The sequence below is a fragment of the Myodes glareolus genome, chromosome 4, assembly GCF_982192425.1.
Source record: "Myodes glareolus chromosome 4, mMyoGla1.1, whole genome shotgun sequence".
Lineage (NCBI taxonomy): Eukaryota > Metazoa > Chordata > Mammalia > Rodentia > Cricetidae > Myodes > Myodes glareolus.
This window is the reverse complement of record NC_142029.1, coordinates 70,058,042-70,083,313: the sequence shown is the minus strand read 5'-3', so window position 1 is coordinate 70,083,313 and position 25,272 is coordinate 70,058,042. Positions and strand designations below refer to the sequence as shown.

Below are 25,272 nucleotides of genomic sequence, written 5' to 3'. Positions count from 1 at the left end.
TTTTAAGTCATAAACTCACCCCATGGCCTTTAAGGCACGTTGTACAAATTTAGGAACATTAAAAGATAGTCAGGATGTGCAAGGATAGCAAACTTTATAGTGTACCACCAAATAGATGTATTTCCTGTGTTCTCTAAAGACAATCCATTAAGGTCTGTGGGCACTGCCTGGTGACCAGAGTCTTAGGACTGGATCAAGTTTCCCCAGATACATCAGCAAGTATGTAAACAGATGCATCATCAGCCTTGAAATATGAAGATGACCACTTGGAGGCATCATCATGAGATCCCCAAATGGGAACAAACTGTGCAGTCACAGTGTGTGAGTGGTAGTTCTTAAACCCAAGGACCCTGGACCCATTTGGACTGTGATTTGTAACGTGTCTTCTTTAGCAGGAAGCTACCACATCATCCGTGCTTTCCATCCTGTGTGGTCCTTTCCAGTTCTATTGTTCTGTTGTTTTGTCACCTTGGACCACGTGTTATGAAGAGATATACAAAAAAATCTAAGAAAGCCAGCGTCATCCTCACAACAAACTGGAACATAAACTCTCAGATTTGTAGTTTGAGATCGATAGAGCAGTCATAATATAAGCAGAAATGTTCTTGCTATAAACTGTAGATTTCAAATCATTTCTGAAATTTTTTTTCCAAACAATAACTGACGTTTTGGAGTTTTACTAAAGTAACTTTGATAATCCTCCTAGTGTTAGGGATTATAAACATCTTGGGCCCAGATAAAACGAACACAATGGCAGGTGTGCTTCTCACTCGTTTCCGTACCTCAGAGACCATCGGAAGCTAAGCACACTTGAGCTTTTGATCTTTTGCTGTATTTGCTTCAAGACAGAGTTAAAATGCATCATTGCCTGAATTCTAAAAGCAAGACTGAAAAGTTCCTGAAGTAGCTTCAATGTGGGTGCTGCTTAGTTCCCACATTGGAACCAGTGCTTTTTTTTTTTTATGATAAATGGCTGTTGCCACCAGGCTTGGTCCTTCAAAGGCTTACAAAAAGACTTCTTGCTGAAGTCAGTGGGCAGACAAGGCTTTGGCTAGAATCACTCAGTGGAGCAGAGTAATCTGAACTAGAAGCTTGTTTGTAAAGACCTCAACTCTCTGAGAAAAAAAATAACCAAAAACTCTGCAATAAGCCATAATATGTCTTGTATGCAGCATGCCCATGCCCTACTTAGGAGCAAGGGCAGCAAATTTAAAGTCCCATCATCCCTGTCTACTTGAAACAGCAGAGGTTTGATACTTGAGAGACATGTACCCAGCACATTAGTTACTTTTTCCCATTCCTCTTACGTTATCCTTTGGACACAGTGATGGCTTGGGGTGCCTTTTGCATCCTTTATTTCCTGAGTTTTCACATGGTGATGATTTGAAACACAATGGAAACATGCTCCAAAAAGACTGGGTGGGTTTGGGGAAGAGGACTTTGGTGACCTGGATAGTGAACATTGGTGTAGAAGGTCCTTCTGTATTTGTGTTGCTTTCATTGGTTGAATAAAGAAACTGCCTTGGCCTTTTGGTAGTGAAGAGCTTAGGTAGACGTGGAAAAGAGAACTGAATTCTGAGAGGAAAAAGGCAGTGTGGCATGATTTTCCTGCCCTAGACGGATGCTGGTTAGACTCATGCCGGTAAGCCACAGTCAAGTAGTGATACACATTAATGAAGATGGGTTAAGCTAATATGTGAGAGTTAGCCAATAAGGGGCTGGAGATAATGGGCCAGGCAGTATTTAAATGAATACAATTTCTGTGTGGTTATTTTGGGTATAAGCTAGCTGGGTGGCAGGATGCAGCTCACCACTCATCCTACAAGAGAACATCTCTGTCTATTTGTAAAGAAGGGGAAATACTAAGCACATAGTGGTATCCGCATCCATTAACTACATAACATTGAAAAAGTTTTCTCCATGACTCAGTTGACACACCTGAAGAATGGGTATAAACACACCTACACAGCCCACCTCACCTCACTGAGGAATGAATGAAGTACAATAATCCTTTGTTGCAATTCTAAGCTGCAGTTCATGCAAATACCTACCGATCGGCTAAAAATTTGAATATTGTAGAGGTCTGGGGAGGCTCACTGAGTCAGAATTATTTCTATGGAAAAAAAGAGGACCTGAATTTGACTGTCCAGCACCCAAATTAAAAGCAATTCATCGTTTTGTAGCTCCAGTGCTGTGAGGAGGAAGACAGGAGGATCACTGAGGCTTGCTGACTGCCAGACTAACTCTAGGTTCAGTAAGCCCCTGTCTTAAAGGAAGAGAGAGTAAGAGAATGCTTAATCTCCCTGTAGCCACTGAGCACGCACTGCACTTACACGGGTGTACATACGCACACGAGCGCACACACTTTAAAAACTGAGTAACATTAGCAAAAGGAATAGGTGAAAATGTCTTACACAATTCTGAAAATAACATGCATTAATTTTCTTTCAAACTCAGGAAAATAAAAACTACATTTCCAAGGAGGGTCTGTTTGGTAACCAAGCAAACAACAGCCATGCTTGCTAGCTAGCTGCTGGCTTTGGCTTCGCCCCGGCATCATCACCTCTGGTTGTCACAGGAACCTTGTGAAGGAGTCACTGTTACAGAGATGATCCCAGAAGACTGAACCTAGCAAGGTGCAGCTTTTGACCCATGGCTGCTGGCCCACTACACAACTGAGTTAGCATTCAAATCTGGTAGAAAAACCATGACCTGTCTGCCATCCTTTCTCCTCCAGAGCATCTAATTCATCAACCAGCATCTCTGTCCTTATCATCTGGCCCTGAGTCAATGCCCAGTTCCAGGTTAGGACTTAACTTTTGTTCTCCCACTGTCTCCTCAGCTTTGGTATGTGGTTTGAACCCTACATGGCTCACCAATAATAGTGTGTTTGGCACATGATCATCTAATAGCACTGTACTTGATACCAGTCAGACTCCATTGTTGCCTTGATTAGATCATCATGTCTTCCATGTGTCCTCTTGCATGTTTTTCCTATGAATCTTTCTCTCTCTCTCTCTCTATCTCTCTCTCTCTCTCTCTCTCTCTCTTTCTCTGTCTCTCTCTCTCTCCTCTCTGCCTAAGATAACTTTAACAAGGATTTTACTTGTCCCACCCCAATGTTGGCTTTCTCACTTCTACTACTGTCTCAAGGTGAATGTCCCACACAGATGGTGTGTTCTTTGTTATTTAGCGTTAAGAGACCCTCCAGGAACCTGCCTAGATTTTCAAGACAGACAAACAATCAATCCATTGTTTGAGGAAGCTACTGGGCCTCAGAGGCACAATGCAGTGGTACCTACTGGAGTCTGGGAGATCTCAGGAAGATGGTTTGGTAAGTTTTGTTTAGTCTGTAGACTTCAGGATTGTCTCATGATAAAAGTGAATTGGTGAAATCACTGAGTATGTCAGTTCTCTGGGCGCATAAGGTGTGTCACCCCAGGTTTCCCCACCGCTCTGAACAGATGCTGCAATTCCTCCAGTCTGTCAAAAGAAACAGCGTGGCAGAAGTACATTAATTTGCTCAAAGTACCTAAGGATGTGAGAGAAATGAAATTCAAGTCCAGAAGGACCGGCTTTGAGAGACCATACTTTTAGCTAGTATGCCATCTCTCCTCTGGGGTAAGTGAGTTACTGGTGGGAGTGGGGAGGATATTGGTTTGGAGAGGACACCTGATTTCCAGGAAGGTCAGAAGAAGAATTCAAGTGGGGAAATCAAGTTCTAGCAGTTGTAGATGAGTCTGGCTGACCCATGTGACTGTTTAGCTATTGCCCTACAAGGAAGCAGGGTGGTGACTAAGCATTGCCCCTGTAGGGAGGCTTGGAGTTACTGAAGAGGCCTTTGATATTTGAGGTTCCCAGGAATCATAATTTACTGGTCCTATAGATCAGTAGAGTTTAGTTCACATAGCATTCCCCAGTGGGCTCTGGGTCTTGGGAAACCTTCTCTTCCTAGAAGAGAGCAGGACAAAGTAGCGCATCCCTTTGCCTTCCAAAACCATTTCCTTATACAGCCAGATCTCTAAAGAATCCCACTGAGCCCTTCTAGCCTCTCATCCACGGGGTCAAGAGAATCTCAGGATGACCTTAAGCAGGGTCTGAAGTGAATGCCTCATGCTGAAATTCTAGGTCAAGTCTTGACTCTGTTTAAATCCATAGTAGGAGAGAAGAAAGTCATCTTTGGTGATGGTATCTCTCCACATATCTGAGATGGGACAGAGTCTGGAGTCTGAATGGAGGCTCTGGTCCTGTCACCTGTGAGTGTGGCAATGAGAGACGGACTTCTCTGCACCTGAGCCAGTGCTGTTCTCATGCGTAAAGTGACACCGCGGGGCTTGCGCATGAAGCCACCAGGCTTAAACACAGACCAGACTGGCTCAGATAGCACTTAATAGATTTGAACTTAATAAAGAAAAGAAAGGGTCTGACTTGATTAGTATCTTGGAAAATCCAAATGACTTAGAAACTCGTGAAGAAATTTATTCAACTTTCTTCCCCCCTGGGGAAGAAAAGAAATTCAAATGCCTAAAACTAAGTAATTATACTTCAAATCGCCCCCCCCCCCATACACACCTTTGGGCAGAATAGACATCCATTTATTACTGAAAGTTACACCAACAGATAGGAAAGTGTTAAATAAATCTGGGAAAGCCAGGCAAAAAGAGAGGCACGAGCTGTCTTCTTGTTGCCATGACAACAAGGCATGTTACCTGGACAAAGAGTTTGATAATCTTTTAAAAGAATAGCCAGAGATCTTTCCATCTAGTTCCCCAGTAAAGATACATACTTGTCTGCAGACTGTTCCTCCGTGGATGAGATCTGAGAGGAACAAGGGTGACCTACGGGGTAGAGATGGTCTTGACTGGGCGCTTTAAGGGAGAGGCAAATATCCGCGGAAAATACAGGATCTCATTGCTCAGTGTCTCTGCTGCTGCATCTATGGCTGAACGTAAAGGTCACTGATCGAAAAGCTTCCTCACACGTGAAGACCCCCAACTGCTACAGATTAAACCTACAAGAGACAAATCCTAAACTAACAACGCTTCCGTTTTGATTAACGGCAGTATGACTAAGCGCCCGACTTGAAAATGCACCAGGGTGACATTTTCTCAAAGTCACTTTCCTAAATAAAGGAACTGAGCATTGAGGGTTAGAAAATGTGCCCGTTCCTCCATCTCTGGGTTATCGCGCGGAGGGGTGGTCCCTCTTCCAATCTATACTCTAAGCGGAGGGGTGGTCCCTCTTCCAATCTATACTCTATACTTCCCACAGCAATCCTGCACAACTCTCGCTTTTCTGTTTATTGATAGTGTCTTCAAAGCAAAAACATAGACACTCGTTGTAATAGTATTCCCTCTAACTGGATATTTTTCAAACATGGGACCTTTAGCACAAGTGTCCGTGAAAGAAAGCTGTCACAAGCACTGGAGGACAAAGGAGGGAGAGAGAGAGAGAGAGAGAGAGACAGGGAGAGAGAGAGAGAGAGAGAGAGACAGAGAGAGAGAGAGACAGAGAGAGAGACAGAGAGAGAGACAGAGAGAGAGACAGAGAGAGAGACAGAGGAAATCTATTTTCCAGATCAAAGTAATCCGTCATCCATTGCCGTGGCTCCAGACGTCTTTTTCTGTTGTCCTTTTCATTGACCAGACAAGATGTTTCTCAGCTCTCCGCTTCTTTTTTCCCCTCTGAATTTGTTTTCTCATTGAGAAAAGTGGTCATTAAAGTATTAGTTTAGGTTGATTGGCTCTTCAGCAATAGGAGAGGCTCTGAGGTTTTATTATGTTTGACAAGGTCTCAGAGACAGTGGCTGGATTGTTATACAATGTGGAAATCATTCCTTAAGGCGGTAGGCCTCTTCCTGGGGACCTACCCAAGCTGTGAGGTTGATGACTTCACACCAAGCCTATCAGGATTCTCCTGGGTGCTTTCAGGGCCTGGGTGTCTGGCTTTGTCCCTGGCTGCTGCACGGGAGTCAGCTCCCTGCCTTGGTCATGGAGCCAGCCCCCTCCAATAGACCTACATTCCTCCCAAATGGCTGAAGCTGCCCGGCATTCTCTTCCATTTATATCAATCAGTAGCGCATTCAGTAGGAAAAGCAGGGAGGGAGAAGAGGGCACTTTGAAGTTTCCGAGGGACAGAAATCACTTGGATGTTCTTCCAGGGACACTCGGCAGCAGGTAGAGGGTAGGACAGCTGGTGGGGAGGCTGGCAGCTGGGATGTGCCTGATCAACCGTAGCAGGGAACTGCTCTGCCCTTACGAACTGAAAAGTTTGCTCCTATAGTCCAGTGGGGAGGATAAGAATAAGGAAGAAAGATCAGAAGGCCAGGCACGCACCACCTGGGACAAAGGCCTCAAGCCATACCAAACACCTTGCCAGAAGATTTCATTATGTTTCAAGTCTGATTGACTGAAGTCTTTATGTCTAATCCAATACAAATGCATGACTTCCAATACCCAGGCAATGTTGGAAAGAGTGGTGAGCTGCATGCACGCAGATGTTAAGTCTCTCTTTGCCCATCTGTTAAAATACATTTAGCAACAGGCTTACTTTAAAGATTCATAATACCACAGAGATGCTGTTTGCTAATACGCACTCTGTGCCAGGCACTGTGCTTAGCATTTATACGCATCATCTAACTGCGGGCACACACACAACCACCCTTTGCGATAGGTGCTGCTGCAAGGTCTCTATCTCTGACAAAGGGAAAATGCACCAGGAGTTGGAAAGTGTTATCCAAACTCAGACCAGTCAACTGATATGTATGGTTGGGATTCAAGTGCAATCAGCTCAATAGTGCCTGTCCTATTAGGCAGTACTTGGGAATGAAATAAAATAATGAATTAATATATTGACTCTGGGAACAGACATACAACAACACAGCCAGTCATTAATTTTGCAGTGTTAATATTATTATGACACCCCTTCTATTGCTTTGGCCAAATGAATCAGAGTCTGTGACAGTGTCTCTAAAGGGGAAGGACTTCAGGAAAGCAAACACATCAAATGTAGAGATTGGCCAGAGCAGATGCACAAAAAAATAAATTAGTATTTTTTTGACCTACACATGTTCCATAAACATAAACACACTGAACAAAATTTGCTGGAGGAAACGGTGAAGGAAAAAGGATGAGGAGCCAGGGGCCAAGAAAGAGCTGCTCGTTTCTAGAGGTTGCTCAGCCTTGCCTAGGCAAAAGGAAGGTCTGGGTGGAGTCAGAGATAGATGAATGTCTTGGGGTTAGACAAAGAGTAGGGGGAGGTACAGATGGCTAGTGAAAGCCAGTAAGGCACATCTGGGCTGGGGGCAGGGGTCCTTAGCAGTTAATGTGCTGTGTTCTTGCAGAGGATGGAGTTTGGCTCTAAGAATCCACATTAGGTGGCTCACAGTCTCCTACAGTTCTAGCTGTAGGGCATCTGACAGCCTGTTCTGGACTCCTGGGGTATCCACATTCACATGTGCGCACGTGCGCGCCCGCACACACACACACACACACATCTAAAAGAAATAAAAATCAATTGTTTAGATTTATCTATTTCCGTGTGTGTGTGTGTGTGTGTGTGTGTGTGTGTGTGTGTGTGTGTGTGTGCACGTGCGTGCATGTGCTCACATAGGCTTTTGGGGGGGGAGGAGAGTATCACATGCATGCAGATCCTCTGTCACTGGATTTACAGACAGTTTGAAGGCACCATAGGAACAGAATCCAGGCCTTCTTCAGAAAACAGTAAATGCTCTTGACCAACAAGCCATCTCTCCAATCCCATACACAAAAAATAAACATTTAAAAGTAAACTGAAGAACACCATTTCCAATGTTCACATCTATTCATACTAGAAGATGCATCCACATCTATTCATACAAAATCTTGTTACCCAGAATCTCTTGTTATCTAGAGCTGCCACCAACTGCAGATTCCTCAGGAGGCTCCCAAATTATTATAAAGCCCCATTCCCTTATTTATTGAATGAGTACTTACTTAGAACTTCCTGTGTGTCTGGTGCTGGGGGTACAAAAACTGTAAGAAGAGCTGACAAGGGCTCCTCCCTGCCCTAAATCTGCTATAGGACCTAATTTGAGGGAGTTTTCTAGAGAGTGCTCTGAAAGGGATGGCTAGCCCATGGGGAACAGCTCTGACATGAACAATTATGAGGAATAGCATGGTGGTTAGCTCAGAGGTTGTTTCTCCCTATTGGAAACCAACTTTGTTGTTTTAAAACGGAAGCCATAACGAAACCAAATGAAGACTGTCCCATTCATCAGTTTTATTGTCAGTTGAAGAATCATCTGTATCAAATTGGCCTGTGGACACAGGGGCATTTTTTTATTGCTAGTTGGTGAAGAAGGCGCCAGTCTACTGTAGGTGACACTACCCCTGGGCAGTAACAAAGGTAGCTGACCCTGAGTGACAGCAAGCCACTAAGTGGTGTTCTTTCCCGGCCTCTGCTTCAGTTCCTGCCTCTGGGTTCCTGTTTGGGATTTTGCCTTGGCTTCCCTAGGTGATGAGCTGTAAACTGAAATAGCTTCGTCCTCCCCAAACTGCTTTTATTTGTGCTGTTCATCACATCAGCAGAAAGTAGTCTAGAAGAAGGATGTTTTCTGAAAGTGAAGGAGAGGTGGAGAGCAGGCTGCTGCTGCTCCAGGGGAAACTCTCTGGGCAAGGGGGAGACTCTCAGCCTGCAGAGGACAGGGAGACAGGAGTCAACACAGGCCTTCACATGGTGGAAGGTGAGGTAGTGTTGGATGGTTCTAACCTTCTCAACCAGGAGCGCTCATCTGGGGAGCATTTTAGGAAAGGAGAGGAGAGATTGCAAGAAATTATGAACCATCACTACAGAAAATGTCATTTCCTTTTCTTGTCTTCCTGGAATCTCCCCCCCAACTAAGCCTCAAAACCTAAATCAAGCACTATGCTCCTATAGCTGTTGAGACTATGCAGAAATGGGAGGGGACTGCCCCTGTATCTAATTACATCTCTGCTACCTTTATAAACATCTCATATTGTGATTATTCTCTCTCTCTCTCTTTCTCTCTCTCCCCCCGTTTCTCCTTCCATCCATCCCTCCCTCTCTGAGATTCTTGATGGCTTTGTTATTTTCTCTAACCACTACCCTGGCAAAATATCATGTGTACTAAGTATGTACTGATTGAATCAATAACCTTTTCTATAAGCCACACCTAAAGGGATTGCAACTTAGATCCAGAAAAGTGAGGAAACGAACATTTAGAACTGACATTCGAAATGTCTAGGACCATTTTAGATCAAAGCAGTCTGCTCTGGGACAATTACCTTGACCTCTTTGCAGCTAATAAACCAGGCTCTAAAAAACAGGGACCGCAATTCACAGAGCCATGAACTTCATTAGTGAATGTCAGTAAAGGGCTTTTTAAGTGGCAAAGCAGATAATTATGGAAAATGTCTCTGACAAAGACATGTGTCAGGGACAATGAAGGGCCTTCCTTCCAAAAGTTAAACTATGTTTTACCCCAACACAAGGTGCTACAGAGGATCAAGGGACCTCTCAAAAGAGCCTGTTCCCAAAGGGTCCCAAGAAGATGTGTTCACCAAGTTCACAAAACACTGAGAAACAGTCAACAGTCAGTGAAGTAGAAGCATCCTCCCGGCTCAAGGTCACCGTGCTCCCTCCTGAACTTTCAGCTTTCCTATTGTTTGCCTTGCCTTGCCTGCTAGTTTGCACCTTTCCAGATCATCAACTGAGCACTCAAATGCACTTGACCTTTAGAAAGGCACTTGTGCTCCCAGGAAGTACATGATCATTTATCACTGCCACTTACCAAGTGTCAGCTACATAAATAGATACCTGGGCAAGCTGGAAAGCAGCTGCTAGCCCATTGGCACTGACGTGATACCGTTTAGTCCAGACGAGACACAAAGACAGTACGACACTGAACCATCAAACAGTAAATACCCGGGAGTCGAAAAATGAATGACTGGTATGTTTCATACTCACCTGCAGAGCCTTCCAAATACAAACATGTGGTCTATTCTACATTGCTTGGCTAATGTTGAAATTGTGGTATAGAAAAATTAAAAGAGATAGTAATTCCAGAACATTTGTGTTTAATTTATGTTATTATAATTCACACACACACGCACACGCACACACACACACACACACATACACATACACACACTCCTGTCTCCCAAACCGGATTTGGTGAGGATAGATTCATTATTAGTTTGCTCCCCAGTGATCAGACTCCAAGCTCAGCAATAGCTATGATAATAATGAGCAAGCCTTGCCAGGGTTGTTTTAATTGTCATGGTTAATCAAAAGGCCACCATTGGAAAGCATAAGAGGAAGAAATAAAGTTCAAAATTAAATAAAAGAAAGAACATAAAATTAAAAAGACAAGAATCAGAAAATCGGCATTGCTTTATCCTGCATGTCAATCTCTTCCATGCAAGGAATCAACACTCAGTCTAACATGGCATTTCCAGCTTGGGCAGGGAGGGGGACTTTCCTGCCCTACCTATAGAATATTAAAGACACTGATAAGTCTCGAAACTTCGGGCTGCTTTCTTACCGCCAGAGCAGCTCACAGTCTGGTATGACTCATCAACATTAAATGTGGAAAATTGGCTGCAGCTATAATTAAAACTCTGGTTAGTATCCACATTAGCTAGTTGATCTTCACATCAGCCAATCAAAGCTCTTTTGAAACTTATAATTACTTGAGACAGAGATAAAATGACAAGATTTCCTTATTATTGCTATAACTGAAGGGACCCCCCACAGAGCTGGAATATCATATAGAAAAGTCCATCAGTTGCTGGGAAATGGGGGCTTGGTGACTTTCCAACTTGACTTATAAATGGGAATTGTGATTCTATGATCTTTGGGGGAAGCAGAAAGATCATTCCGTAACGTGGACTTCACTAAGAAGTCTCATTCCTGGTGAGAAGTTACCAGCTTTACCAGCTCAGGACATGAAAGGAACTACTAAAGCAGCGGCCAGTTTTCTTCTCACTCTTCAGACACTGCCCTGAGGTTGTCTTAATGGTTAGACACCCTCAACCTGGCTCATCCTTCACAAACACCTGTCGCTGGTGGGCGACCTTGTGTCCTTTTCAGGGAAAGAGCCATCAAGGTAAGTAGCTATGGAACCCATTTGCATAAGAAATTTCAGATTACCTATTCTAATAAACAATCAACACAGAGGAAAAAATAACTTGTTTTTTTTTTTTTAAGACTTAGGTGCGTAGTTCAATTGGGATAGGCACTTGCTGTCAAGTCTGATGATCCAAGTTCAATCCCCAGAACCCACATGGCAAAAGGAGAGAACTGACTCCCATGAGCTGTCTTCTGTAGCTCAAGTGTGCATGCAGCATACATGCATGCCCATGTGTGCACCCATGCGCGCGCACACACACATACTTTAAAACAAATAACGAAATGAAAAGAATAACTTATTTAACAAATATTGCCTCACTGTAACAAACATAAATTGGGAAGTTTGAGAAAACACTGTCTACTTAGCAGCTAGGGACTTCAAATTTACCTCCAATAGGTCAATTCACTTAATCCCTTGGGGAACAGGGAATCGAACCCAGGACCTTGCATATGCCAGGCAAATGCTTGGCCACTTATCGACACCCTTAGACCAGTGGATCAGTTAAAAAAATCCAAGCATTAGACTTAAGTGGAGAAGAAGAAAGATAATGCAAGAAGGATCAGGAGCAGAGCTCGGAGACCCGTGTTGCAGTCAGGATTAGTTCCCGTCATCCTGAACCAAACATGGTGTGAGAAGGGTCATCATCTGGATATGATGGTGCACACCTGCAATCCTGACATTTGGGAGGCTGAGGCAGGAGGAGTACTGAAAGCTCAAAGCAGCTTAGACTACATAGTAAGGTCCAGGCCAGTCAGCCTGACTGAAAATAAATAGAGTCTCAATTTCAAAAAAAAGAAGAAAGGAAGGTAAACATTGCAAGAAGTAATGAGGACTCCCAGCATATATACTTAAAGTTTAAGACCCATAAAAAAATTACAGTTTGTGTGGCGTCATTTCAACTATTGCCACATAAATCTCTAGAAACTAGGGGTCTAGACATCAAATAAAGAATTATCAGAGTCAGATGGAAGAAGAAAAGCCACAACCAGAACCAAGATAAAGATCTGCAAAGCAAATCAAACTATGCATGTTTTTTCCTGAAAAAACATTGACAGATAAATCTGTTAATTTTATTGTAAAAATGTATACATATATACAATAATTCATAGATAAGGAATTTTGACCCAGTTATTTGAGCAACTGCCTGTTTCTTCTGCCCGTTTTCTCTGCTTTAAGATTCATGCTTTGGTGAATCACTCCTTTGTGGAATTCACCTTGCAAACTAGACTCCAAGTGTTTGAGGGTGATGTCTTCCTTTTATCCAGCTCAGTGTGTGTCTTGCTCCTTGTGGCTGAGTATCAGCCCATGCTCACTGTAATCATTACATTCTAATTTGTTTCTCCTCAGAACGGGCTAGTTAGGTGCTTCATGTAAATGTCTACTGAGAAATTCTTCAGGTGTTCTTACTAGGTTATCTATATAAATATTAATAATTGTTATCAACACAAACATTGATTACCACTGTAATTACAAATAACAATTGCTAAGTAAGAACTTATTAATCTATACAATTACAGAGAGCAAAGATGTACTTTCTGATTTATGTTGAAGTTCTCATAGCTTTGCAGAACATGTTTACGGATACCGTTTCAATTTATTTGTTTATCAGATAAGCAAATTAATTTATCATAAATCTACCCATCACCCTGCCCACCAACAAATGCCACATTCTAGGTCTTGATACCTTTTGGTATACTGGTAATTAGTTATTCCTAATGCAAATGTAGAGATCCCCACAAGGTCTAGCAGGGATAACACAGCACCCATCAGTATTTAAAAGGGATAGCACTCAACTTGTATCAGCTCAAACCAAAGAAAGATTCAGAAGGTCAGAGCACAGATCTTCTCAGTCCATGTAGAAAAGGAAGCAATCTCAGGGGTTTTTCATACCCCCTTGAGTAATGCTTGCACAGTGTTCAGGGCTTCCTTTCATCCTGGCATTTCCCCACTTAGCATTCTTGGAAAGGCTGAAATGGCAGGTGACTTGTTCACTGGAGGTGGGTCACATTGACAGTGAGAGCAACTGACGGGCGATTAAAAGGAACTGATAATAAAGTTCAGGGGGGATCTCATCATAGTCACTAACTCATGACAAGTAGAGAGTAAGCGGGAAATGTGGGCTTAAGCTCAGGACCACAGTATCTAGTCAGTCTTCTCTGGTTCATCCCCTGGAGATGCCTACCCTTGCAAAAATGTAACAAGTGTGCTTTAAAATGACTGTGCAGCGATCTCCTTCATCCATCTAGAGTACAACTGCCCTTAAATGTGTTGTCAAATGCACCTCCAATCTGGACAAGCACAGAGCCATTGCACCTCAAGGTTCTCAGCTTAGCCATGCACCATGGCACGCACGTTTAGATAGTTTTCACACCCCTCCCACGCTGAATCCTTCATCTGATGTGAGTGTGCCATACCTGTGTTCTGAACATGCTCGTGAGACCCCCTCTTCTAATACAGAGTTAGCAACTGGGAGCTCCTACCCAGTCAGGGACTACATTTTCGGCTCCATTTACTTTAGACATGGCTGCAAAATATCAGTCAGCAGGAGGATATCAGTCAAGTACCTGAGATAATCAACTAATAAATGAAAAGCTTGTGTTTTTGGCTCACGGTTTTAGATCTAGCAGAGCGTCTCACTTTTAAGCTTTAACAGTGTGTCCTAAGCTGTTACACTCTCTGATACAGTTTAGATCTTAAGCATCCTGGAAAGACCCATGTGTTAAGGGTTTTGGTCCTCAGGGTGGGGCTACTGGGGGGAGTAGAACCTATAAGAACGGAGGCTGAGTGGGATGTCATTAGGCCATGGGGCACATGACATTGAAAGGACTAGCCGGACCCCAAACTCTTCCTTCCCTCTCTTTGCTTCCTGGACACTAGAAGGACAGTTTTCCTTCTTCGTAAGCTCCTCATGACTTCTGTCCTGTGCCTCCACCAGTGACCTAAGGCAAATGAGTTTGCCCTGAACATGGGCAGGGCCATCGAAAAGTGTGCATCCAATTAACCTCTTCCTTTTATCTACTGCTTGTTGGAATCTGACTAACAGCCCCCCTTTTGCCTGCCCCGAGTTATATGGGTATCCAGGCTCATGGGTGACAAAGACTTGGTTGAGCCCTGTGATGAAAGGAACCAGGCTCTCCCAAATCAGCACATTGAAAAAGGCATTCTGTGGCAGAGCAATTTAAAAATCTTTAGATACTTTAGGATCTTTGGGCATTGGAGTATATACTAACTAATACATGAATCTGGCAAAGGGACATATAGGGACATCTTAAGGACAATGAATCCACAAGCAGGATGTTTACTGACTTGCCTAGAGAAGAGATTGAATACCTTTACTTTCCCAGAAAGGATTAAATATAGACAGCAATCCATGAAGTTATCTCTAGCAATAGTAATTATACAGATTGGTGTGGCAATGGTGTTTGAATCTTATAGTAGTTCCCTTCAAATTTATAGGCACACATTTGAATTTTGATACAGTGAGAGAACGTTGGGGTTGTCATAGAAACAAGTCAAAGCAACACAGTGCATGTGATGTGCAGGATGACTTAGCACTAGGAATGCCAGCAATAAAACAGAATGAAGGTGTCACACAGAGAAAATGACTCGGGATCGTGAAGCCATCACCAACCATTTGCCTTTGCCCTTGTAGGAATCTAATACACTGGTTAGTTAACAATCTTATAGTATGGCCAGTTCTGAAGAGAAATGAATTTCAGAATTTAGATGAGAGTATTGTAGAGTCATTGCCCTAGCCATACTAATCCTGCTTCCACAGAAGAGAAATACACAATCATATAGGAAGAGAAACAGACAGAGGGACTGATTTGGGGCCAACAGAACTAAAAGTGGGAGACTTGAGAGATGGCCCTCTGTGTAAAGAGTGTGCTGTGCCACCATGAAGACCTGCGTTCAGAACCGTAACAGCCATGTAAAAATCTTGCCATGGTACTGTGTGCCTGTTGTTCCATCACGTGAAGGGCAGAGACAGGAATGTTTCCTGGAACTCACTAGCCTGTCAGCCTGTGAGTCAATCAGCGAGCACCAGGCTCAGAGAGAGCCTGTTTCAAAGAAACGGGTGGAAAGCAATAGAGAAAGACATTGACTTTGACCTTCACCCCCTCTCTGTGCACTCATGGGAGCGCATACCAAAATAAAATAAAGTAAAATGTGCCGGAGCGATGAACAGATGGAACAAAACACACAAAGTAAGCATTGAACCCCTTCTGAGGTGGGTTTGAGAGCACACGTCTCGCCCCCACTCTGGTCGGCTTTGCAATGCAGACTTTGCCTGGTCCTTCTCCCTGGGCCAGACGCCTACCTGTGGCTCACTCAGGTCATCGTGTTCTTTTGTGGAACACTAGAAATTCTAAGGAGGACTCTCCTACCTTCGCCAGGGTTGTTATTCTTCTCTCCAGGGAGCCTTAGGACCTCAAAGCTTCTGTGGTCGTCTGCCCTTGTCTGGAGACAACACACTGGCAGGTGGCTGGAATGATCTGGTGGCATCCAGAAGGAGAAATGCAGCCATCTGGAGGAGAAGGATTTGGCCATGAGGATAGTTTAAGAAGACTAATTTTCAAAGCTGTTTTTTGAATGAGTAAAATAAGGTGATTTTTTTAAAGCCTTCAGATTCCCTGTCTTATATAATCTGTCAAGGCAGTTCTGGGGAAATTTCAACTCTAAGGAGACATGAAAATAAAATCTTGCAAACCTTCGCATCCCTTCTCTTAGTCTAGTGTCCTTTCTTCTCCTTTAGGTCTTTCTCTCACTTCTGTTTATATGCACACATTAAACAATTTCCTCTCAAACTCCTCTTTGCTTCATTCAGAAAGTGCATTGATCGACTTTCCCGGAAAAGATGCTGTAGACTGTTTCCACCGCTGAGACGGTGGGAGCCTTGGGAGACTAAAAGCGGCTGAGCCAGAGTGCTGCTCTTAATATATGGAGAAATAGCTGCATAGGATGGAGACTCCGGACCCCACCCGCAATGATCTCAATCATTTCAAGACAGAACAAAGAGGCATCCGCAGGCATCAAGAGATACTGAATCAGTCACCGTGCCAGACAGTCTCAGGCGGCCCTTTGACAGCTCCGGTGAAACCAGGTCAAAGGCATCTGGCTGGCTCAGTAGACAGAGGAAATCAATAATGCTAAAGAGTGGTGTCTGGAGCAGGAAACAATCATAGCAAACAGACAAAATGGTCTCTGTGCTCAGGGTGCCTGATAGAAGCCCTAACAACCGCCATCTTGACATTAGTACTGCGATCTCCATCCATGAGGAGAGAAAATAAAGGACAGAGGTGGGGACAGCAATGGCAGGTGCCAAGGAAGACGATGTAGCAGTCCGAACAGGTGAGTGCCCATCAGGTCAATTCAAGGAAAAAAAAAAAACTCAGTCAGGCTTTATCAGAGGATAAAGCACTTACTACTCAAAGTGTGAAGATATGAGTTCAGATCCCCAGAACCCATATAAAGCAGGGCACAGTGGCACAGTGTCAATGTGTCCATGACCTGCTACTTATGTAGAGAAATGAGAAGCAGAAACAGGTTCACGCAAAGCTCCAGGACAGCTAACCTTGTACACAGGGTGGCAAACAGTGAGAGACCCGGTCTCAACCAAGGAAGAAGACAGTGACCTCCACCTGAGGATGTCCCCTGACCTCAACCAGTGTGCCGTGGTGTATCTATACACACTCACACGTACTAATTATGCAGATCACACACAGAAGCACACACAGAGAGGAAAAGAGGAATAAAAAGAAGAGAAGGAGGATAAAAGAGATGAGAAAAAGGAAGAAGAAGAAGGAAGGGGAGGGGAAGGCAGAGGACACTACAGGTCTTCAAAATCACTGGAGATTACTATAGCTTAACCTCAAAGGAAATTTTTTAAAAGCAGCTAAAAGTGAAATTAATATTAGGAGAAACAAAAAGCTAGTTTAGTTTAAAGCATAGTTATTCTATATCTATGACATGAGCCCGATGTACTTCACTTAAAAGGAAACTGAGGCTTGGAAAAGTTGAGCCACTTTCCCACCCTCATAAGACCATACAAGATGGCACCAAGACCGAAGATGGGCATCCACCTCAAAAGCCAGAGCAGCGTCCTCCTCCTAGGCTTGTTTCTATAGTGCCCAGCTTTGGAGACCACAGACGGGCCTCAGCGTATCTAAATTCACAAGAATAAGAGCAGAAGTCTTCAAAGGCAATTGAGCTGTCTAGGAATGCGGTGGAAGCATTAAAAATGGATGGCAGAGAAATTCAAATGGTAACGATTTCAGCTTAGTCAGATGGTCTTTCTCGATTGGCTAATCTCCTGCTTCAAGAAAAGAAAGTTGTTAAATTAAAACAATAAACCAGTGAATTATAGTAGAAATCACCCCCCCCATACTATATAGAAACACAAATGATACAAAGGCACACAGTTGCTCGCCAATGCACAAACTCCATGTGAGGATCCTGCTTGCAGTGCTCTCCACAAGCAGGTAAAGTGGCATGAGCCTTCACGATCCTCTCGATCCACTTCTATGTTTTCCTAGTGGTAGTAACAAAAAGCATTATAAATGGCCCAATATTTGTCTTGTTTTTTCATGTCTGAAAGTTAATCGTGCACTTTATGAAAGAAGTTGAGACGCAGAGCAAGCTCACAACCAAGCTACGCTTGGCTCCCCTTAGCCAGCAGAGCTAGGTCCGTTTTTCAGGCTCTCCCATCTGGCTCTGCATGGGTTCGAGGCTGTGCTCGTGGACCTATGGAAGGCAGTTGTCTTCTGCACTCTGCTTCAGTTGTCTGTGGTGATTTAGGCCCTGAGAGTACCTCTGGTCTGACACTGGCCACTTCAGGAGTCACAGCTTAATACAGCATTAGGGGTTAAGATTAAACTGTGCCGAAATAAAAGTATATTCTAGAACAACGCTTTTCAGTCTCACTAATGCTGCAACCCTTTAATACAGTTCCTCATGTTGTGATGACCTCCCCAACCATAAAATTATTTTTGTTGCTACTTTATAATTATGGGTTTGCTACTGTTATGAGCTGTAATGTAATATCTGTATTTTCCGATGGTCTTAGGTGACTCAGTGAGGGGATGGTGTGACCCCCCAAGGGTGTTGCGACCCACGGGTTGGGAATTGCTGTTGTGGTAGTTAATGTTTTGCCTACCATCTTTGGCTAATTTGGCTCTCATCTGTGCCTTTCAATTAAAGTTAGACTATGGAAATGCCTTTCTGACTATCTGAAGCTTGAGGTGATGACTTCCATAGTTTTAGAGAAAGAGATATGATTTAAGATTTCCGCAATCAATGAAAAAATTTTATGCCAAAGGTAGATGGATTATTAGGAGGGGTCCAAGATAAGATATTATGTATCGCCTGATTCTTCCATCTTTGGGAAAAGTAAATGAAGGAGACAGAGAACAGACCTACAAGTCTTTCAAGATGAGACAGAATCCCGTCTTGGCCTCTAGGGAATGTTAAGGAAGTCATTTTTACTTCACTGGACCTCCTTCCTTTCTTTCTTCCCTTCTACTCCCTCCCTCCCTTCCTTTTTTCCTTCTCATCCCCTCTCTCTCCAAACCTTCTCTTTTTCTTTTCATAATGCTAGCCTGTTAAGCTGAAGGCCTCACATATGCCAGGCAAGTGCCCTACCACTGAGCTACATCCCCAGCTCTTTGTAACTTTAAAATAAAGATGATACCACCATCCTTAAAATGCTGTTTTAAGGGGGACCATGTGAGATGATGTTCACTGTAGTAAGCATTACTCCTGGTACACCTACATTCTCAGTGAGGCTAACTTTCTTCTTCAGCCCCTCCAATAGTACTCTATAGATGCTGTATTTATGTGTGAAGGGGATGGAGGAAGAATTTTCACAGTGCCGAGCAGCCAAGGGAACTCTATCAAGAAAAGAAGAGAACATCAATTCTTCACAGACTTATTTCCTGCACCTTTAATTATCTGAAATAAGGGGCAATTTACAGCTCAGTTGTTTATAACCTTGGATACTCAGGCATCCGTGGCTGGCATAGTGTCATTTCAAACAAAGAATGCCTAAAAGCTGTAAGACCAGATGATTGCTTTATTGCTGTGTATTGTATTGTATAACAGATCTTCATATTCTGTTCATTAGAGTTGCTCACAACTGGCCAGGTCCCACAGACGGCCTCTGCTTTCATACTGTCCTACTTTCCCCAAATTTCTGCATCTCCAGGGCCATTACAGCCTCCTGACTCTCTCACACTTATCCTATTATGCTATTATCTTGTACCCAGCACTGCCTGTTTATGCTTTCTACTTTATGCTACAATATTATGGGACCAGACCTTAATCTCTCCGTTGGTGTCAGTCTGCTCATTGTTTGTGCCGTTTACCGGGTAAAGGGAGGTGTGGAGACTTGTGTATGTACATAGTGTCAGAGAAGGCACAGTGCAGCCCTTTTCAGTGAGGACCAAGCCACCTCGTGAGAAGCTGCAGGCAGAGGAGAAGGCAAAGCAACGCAGCTAAAACAGCAAAAACTCAGCCTTTCCAGTCTCCTTAGAGCCAGAGTCAGATGCAGTCCAGACTGAGGTGGGAAATCATCAATGAGCAGAGATATTAATACTATGTTCTTTAAAAAAGTTAATGTCCTAAAAAACACACATCTTGAACCCAAGTGCCAAGCAGGGAAAGCCAGGAAGATTCTCAGAGCTCCCTGACCACCTAGTGAATCCAAATAGATGAGCTCTGGGTTTAGTGAAAGAAACTGTTTCAAAATACGGTAGAAAGTAATAGAAGAAGATACCTGATATGAGTCTGCATGTGCAACCTGCATACACACACACACAAACACACACACACACATACACACACACACACACACACACACACACACACACGAACGTCTTTGTAGTGTGACGTATTTAAAAAAAAAACTCTACCAAACTGTCTGCTTGTACTCAGACTGAATCAGATAGAAGTCAAGGGCATTTCGATTTAACTCCTGATTTGCCATGCATCTTGATTTGCAAGCCCTGTGTCTCCGACACTGGACCTATTCCACCGGATCTCTCAATGTCTTCAAGTCCCCCTTGCTCACCTCTGAAATGAACTAATTCTCCTGTTTTACACAAATTAAGGGAAGAGAAACAAAATGCACAAAAGCTTGTAGCATCATAGCTGATCCATATCCAGGGCAACCAGTATCGCATGTCCCGTTTCTTTCTTCAAGACCCAACTTGGCCATCGACCTATCAACCACAGTGATTTACTTAATTTCATGGTAAAGTCTGTGGCCTGTCTTTAGAAGTAAAATGGAGCTTCCACAAGGCTGGATTCGGGCTGTCTTTGTTCAGGAACCTAAGGTCAGTACATATTAGTAGGTTTAATAGGAATTTGAAGCCAGTACCACACTTCGTGCGTTCAAAGTAAGCTCACTGTTATTTTAATTAAAAATTCTGAGCTATACTCATACCAATTATCATTAATTATGATCTATGTCTGAGTACAAAAAAATGGTAGTGGGGCATGAAGAGAAAGAGACAAGATGATGAGAAACAGGATAAACTCTAAGATACCCCATGCCAAACAGCAACCTCCTACCGCCTGGTTTAACTGAAATGCTCACAGAGAACAAATCAACATGACTGCTAACACTTCTGAAAGAAAATGAAGAAAAAACGATGTGCTTTGTGGAAAGAGAGAAGGACCACCCCTTTCACAGCTAGGCTGAGATGCTTCAGAGTACTCAGACATATTCAGATGACCCTTGTCACCATCTCACTTGAGTGGCAAAATAGCTGGGAGGTCGGCGTGTGTCTCTTCTGAATTGGTGAGCTGGCCTTAATGAGACCCTTTGTTTCCTGAGTACCTATTACCTGTCCATAGCCCAGTGGCGGCCTCCAAACTAATTCAGATCAGCTTAGCCCCAGTGCGATCAAGTCTGAGCCACGCATGATAAAGTTTGAATCAGATGCCTGTTTAGAAGGATGCAACAAGCAAGCCGCCTTAAAAGGAAGGAAAAGGGCATTGGCCTCCATTCTGGGAGGGACAGTGTCTTGACCTCTCCTCAAAGGAAGTCTTATGTGCAGACCCAGGTGCTGTGGAGGGGGGGCTAGAGGGGCAAGGGGAGATAAAAGGCTTTCTGGAGGCCCTCTGACCCCAGCCCTCCCACGGGAAATGAGCGAGGAGGCTGCTGGCTGGCAGACAAGCAGGTGTACCCTTAAGAAGCCATGGAGATTAGCTGGGGCTTATCCAAACCTCTGCAGGAGGCAAATCTCTCCTGGCTCCCCCAGGAGACAGGAGCACTCACTCTTCTGGCATCAAATAAACCAGATGCAGAATGGACGTCAACTTGGCCTTTTGTGAATCCAGAGACCCCTGAGAAGGCATCTGGACAGCATCACACTCACCAGGATCCCAAGGAGAGTAAGCATTTGGAGAGATGTCAAGGGAAAGGAAAAGAGGGAGAAAGAAAAAGCCGAAAGGCAGGGTCACAGTCAGATGAAGCCTCATCCATATGTGTCTGGATCTTGGTCTCGGGAGCAATTGTTTGCTGCCCGGATCAAACCAAATGCAGTGTTTGAAAAAAAAAAAATGGCTTCTACTGAGAGTAAGTGGCACCTGCTCTCCAGTGCTCAAAGGATGAGGACTCATCTTTGTGTGTACAGAGCTAAAAGAAGGGAGCAAACGAGCGATTTCAGCACCGAGAAGAAAGGAAAACAGATCCCCATCCACAGAGAACATATCAGCCTGACATAATGTTCAAGCCCACTGACACGCACGAAAGAGTATTAGCCTGAGACTCAGCAGAGGAATACCAGCTCTGCTGTGTGCAGTACCAGCTGTGTGGCCCTGAGTGAATCACCTAGCCTCTCTGAGAATCAAGCACCCATCCTATCAAAGACCCTCCGTAGAACTGTCTGAGCATTGATAATGTATATAAGCATCCACTGTAGCATCTGTCACTTAGGAAGAGAAGAAAAGCCCCTCCTCATTTTCTTCCCTCCAAAGAAAGAGGGAAAATATAGTGCAAGACATGTTCTACCTGCTACATAAAAATACATGTAAAACAATACATGAACCATTGTCCTTTCCCTGATGACATTCTCAGTCTCGCTATGTGATTGCTACCTTAATAGTGGCTTAGCTATCACCTTGGAAAGCCCCAGTGATTGCCATGGCTGAAGAAATCCAGGCCACATCTATCTGAAAGATGATAACTCTAGTTGCCTTTCAAATATGATTGACAGTCACCATGGAGACACATGGGTTGTAGGGCTGAGCACGTACTAACACCCAAGGCCTCAGCTAATAGTGTAACTGCTACTAAAGCTTCCACCACTAGGACATAAGCAGCTCTTATGGTACAAAAAAAAGAGCTATTTTGGCTGACAATGTCCCTAGTAACAGTTCTGGTCATTTGGCCTGTTGCTTCAGAGTACACCATGGCAGAGCCCTGTGTCAGAAAATTCTTATTCGCATCAACGTGACCAAAAACCAAAGAGATGGCCACAGTCTCAATATCTCCTCCAAAGACATGTCCCCAATGACCTGACTTCCTTCCACTCGACCCTACCTCCTAATGGCTCCACCTCCTCCCAATAGGACCACAGACTGTCAGCACACAGGCCTGTGAAGGATGCTCGAGACAGAAGCTGCAACAGTAGTGGGTTCTCTTGTTTTCAGCTGTCTGTGCCACTCACATTTCCTTGTACAAGACAATGTGCCCGGGAGTGGCTGAAAGTTCAACGCCTTCAATTCAATCGTAACAGCAACTGTTGCTGTCTTCTGCTTCCAACCCGCACCAGCCCTTGGAGAAAACAAGACTTGCAACTCAACGCTGAGGTGTAGACTTAGCTCCACGTAGCTTGCCATTGTCATTCCTGAGTATGGAGGTTCCTTTGAGAAGCCAAATCGTGTTGAGCCTTAGCTTTGTTCTTCCCAGAGGTGGTTCAATGCTGACTCCTCTTACACTTGATCTATCGCTAGCACCTAAGTTTCTGTGCTTCCAGAACTGGAAGGAAGTACACACTTGACTCTTCCCCTCTCACTCTAGATAAAAAATGGATGGCAGTTCAAGAAAATGAAGAACTTCTCCAAGGTCATGAGACTGACGAGGCCAACACCCCACTCCGTGTTTCCCTTCCCTAGTGGTCCAGGCAGGTTGCTAGGCACATGTGCAGATGAAAGAAGCCATCCTCCTGCATGGGCATTATCATCATCACAAAACTGAGTGCACAGGCCCCATGATGAAGGAACTCAGAGCCGGGTGCAGTAATAGTAGAGGGATCATCACAAGTGCCTAAACAGCCCCTTAAGGCATCCCTAGGGGAAGTAAACAGTGTACAAAAATTATCTTTGTAATTCCGAGATTTCTTTGGGGTCCGCAAAGGTAGTTAAATTTTGTGAAACTACTGTAACCATTATAAAGATGGGAAATTATCTTTTGACTTATCCTCACAATAGCTTGTAAAAGAGGTCTATTCTACCATAATTTGCTGAATGTATGTTTCAGGTGCCAGATACATGCTCAGTGCTAGAACCGCAATGTGTATCTACAGCCTCTAAGCTTAAGAAGTTCATTGTCTGGGCCTGGGAGGGAAGGTGAAAACACATGACGAAGGGCAGATGGAAGACCTAAAACTATCAAACTTTTAGACAAGGGGAAACTTCCTGGCAATGCATTTGGAATGGTGTTTTATGTGTAACCCCCAAAGCACAGACAACCAAGGAAACACTGAATAAACTGCATCAAAACTTTTCTGTGTGAGGCAGGATAAGAGTAACAAAATAGGAGAGACAACTTGCTGGATGGGAGGCTAGAGGATGGATCTGCTAAGAGACCTGAAATACAGAAGGGACTGACATGTTCATCTATAAATAAACAAGCCAATTCCAAGATGGACACAGGACTTGACCAGACAGTTCTCTCGAGATAACAAAAGATCGACACACACCTGAAATGACATTTAGCATCGGAACATTTATGACATGCAGAGCATCCAGGTGTGAGGGTGAAAGCCTACAATGCCAGCTACTTGGAAGGGCTAAGGAGGGAGAATCACAAGCTTAGGACTATCTGGGTTACTTGGTGAGACTGTCTCAAAAGAAAAACCAACAAAGTAGACTGAGTCTAGATCTCAGTAGCAGAGTGCTTGCTTAGCATGTGTGAGACCTTAAATTCAATCACTAGTACTGGGAGAAGGAAAGGAGAGAAGAAGGAAGAGTGAGGGAGGGAAGGAAAAAGGGAGCTAGAGAGAGAGGAAGGAAGATCAAATATACAATGCAATTCCACTCTACCCCAGGGCTATCTACATTAAAAACAAAATAAAAGAGCAAATAAGAAGTGATGATGAAATTTTCAAGAAGAAGTGGAGTCTCCAGTGAGTGTGAAATAGAGCAGCTATTATGTAAATCAGGGGTGGAACCTCCGCAAATTAAAAATATAGGGACTGTTTGTTCTCTCAATTTCACTTCTGGATATTTATCCAAAAGAAGTGAAACAAGGAAGTCATTAAGTAACTGGGCACCCATATTCACAGCAGAATTATTCTCAGCAAACAAAAGAAGTGAAAGAAACCACAAGTCCAGGAGCAGGTGAGTGAGATTTGAGACACGATATATAAACAAAATGAAATATTATTCAGTCCTAAAAAGTGAAAAGGAAAACTGTGGTGTGTGTTCTGGTGTGGTTGGGATGGAAGGACATTATGCCGAGTGACAATAAAGCAATCAACAGATAAGTGATCCACTTCGATGGGGTATGTTAGCCAGTTCAAATGCATGGGGACAGAGAGTAGAAGGATGGTTGTCCAAGTTTGGGAAAAGAGTTCAGAGAGAGGAATTAATGTTTAATAGCCACGGCCAGATTTGCCAATGAGAAAGGCTCAGTGGATGGCTAGTGGGGACAGTAGCTCGATGACATGGATGTATTTAACATGGCTAAACTTTTTATCTCAAAATGGCCAAGATGGCAACTTTTTTTTTTAACAAACACACACATTAGAATTGTCATCATCGTAGCCTCAATGGAAGCCAGAGCTATAAGAACTCATACCAGAGACAAAGGAAAACCCTCCCCAAAAAAGATATCTCAAGTCAGTATGGATCTGGAGAGACAACTCGGGGAGTAAGGGGTTCACTCATAATCATGAGTACCTGAGCTCAAACCC

At 43.7% G+C, this 25,272-nt stretch overlaps 1 long non-coding RNA gene across 5 annotated transcripts in view; it reads right to left on the bottom strand.

Annotated features, from left to right (window-relative positions):
* Positions 1-25,272, bottom strand: part of LOC125388949 (uncharacterized) — a 247,947-nt gene that overhangs the window by 204,010 nt on the left and 18,665 nt on the right. For all 5 annotated transcript variants that reach the window (XR_015001596.2, XR_015001599.2, XR_015001600.2 and 2 more), the window contains exon 3: positions 15,520-15,659. This is a non-coding gene — a long non-coding RNA (uncharacterized LOC125388949). The remainder of the gene's footprint in view (positions 1-15,519; positions 15,660-25,272) is intronic.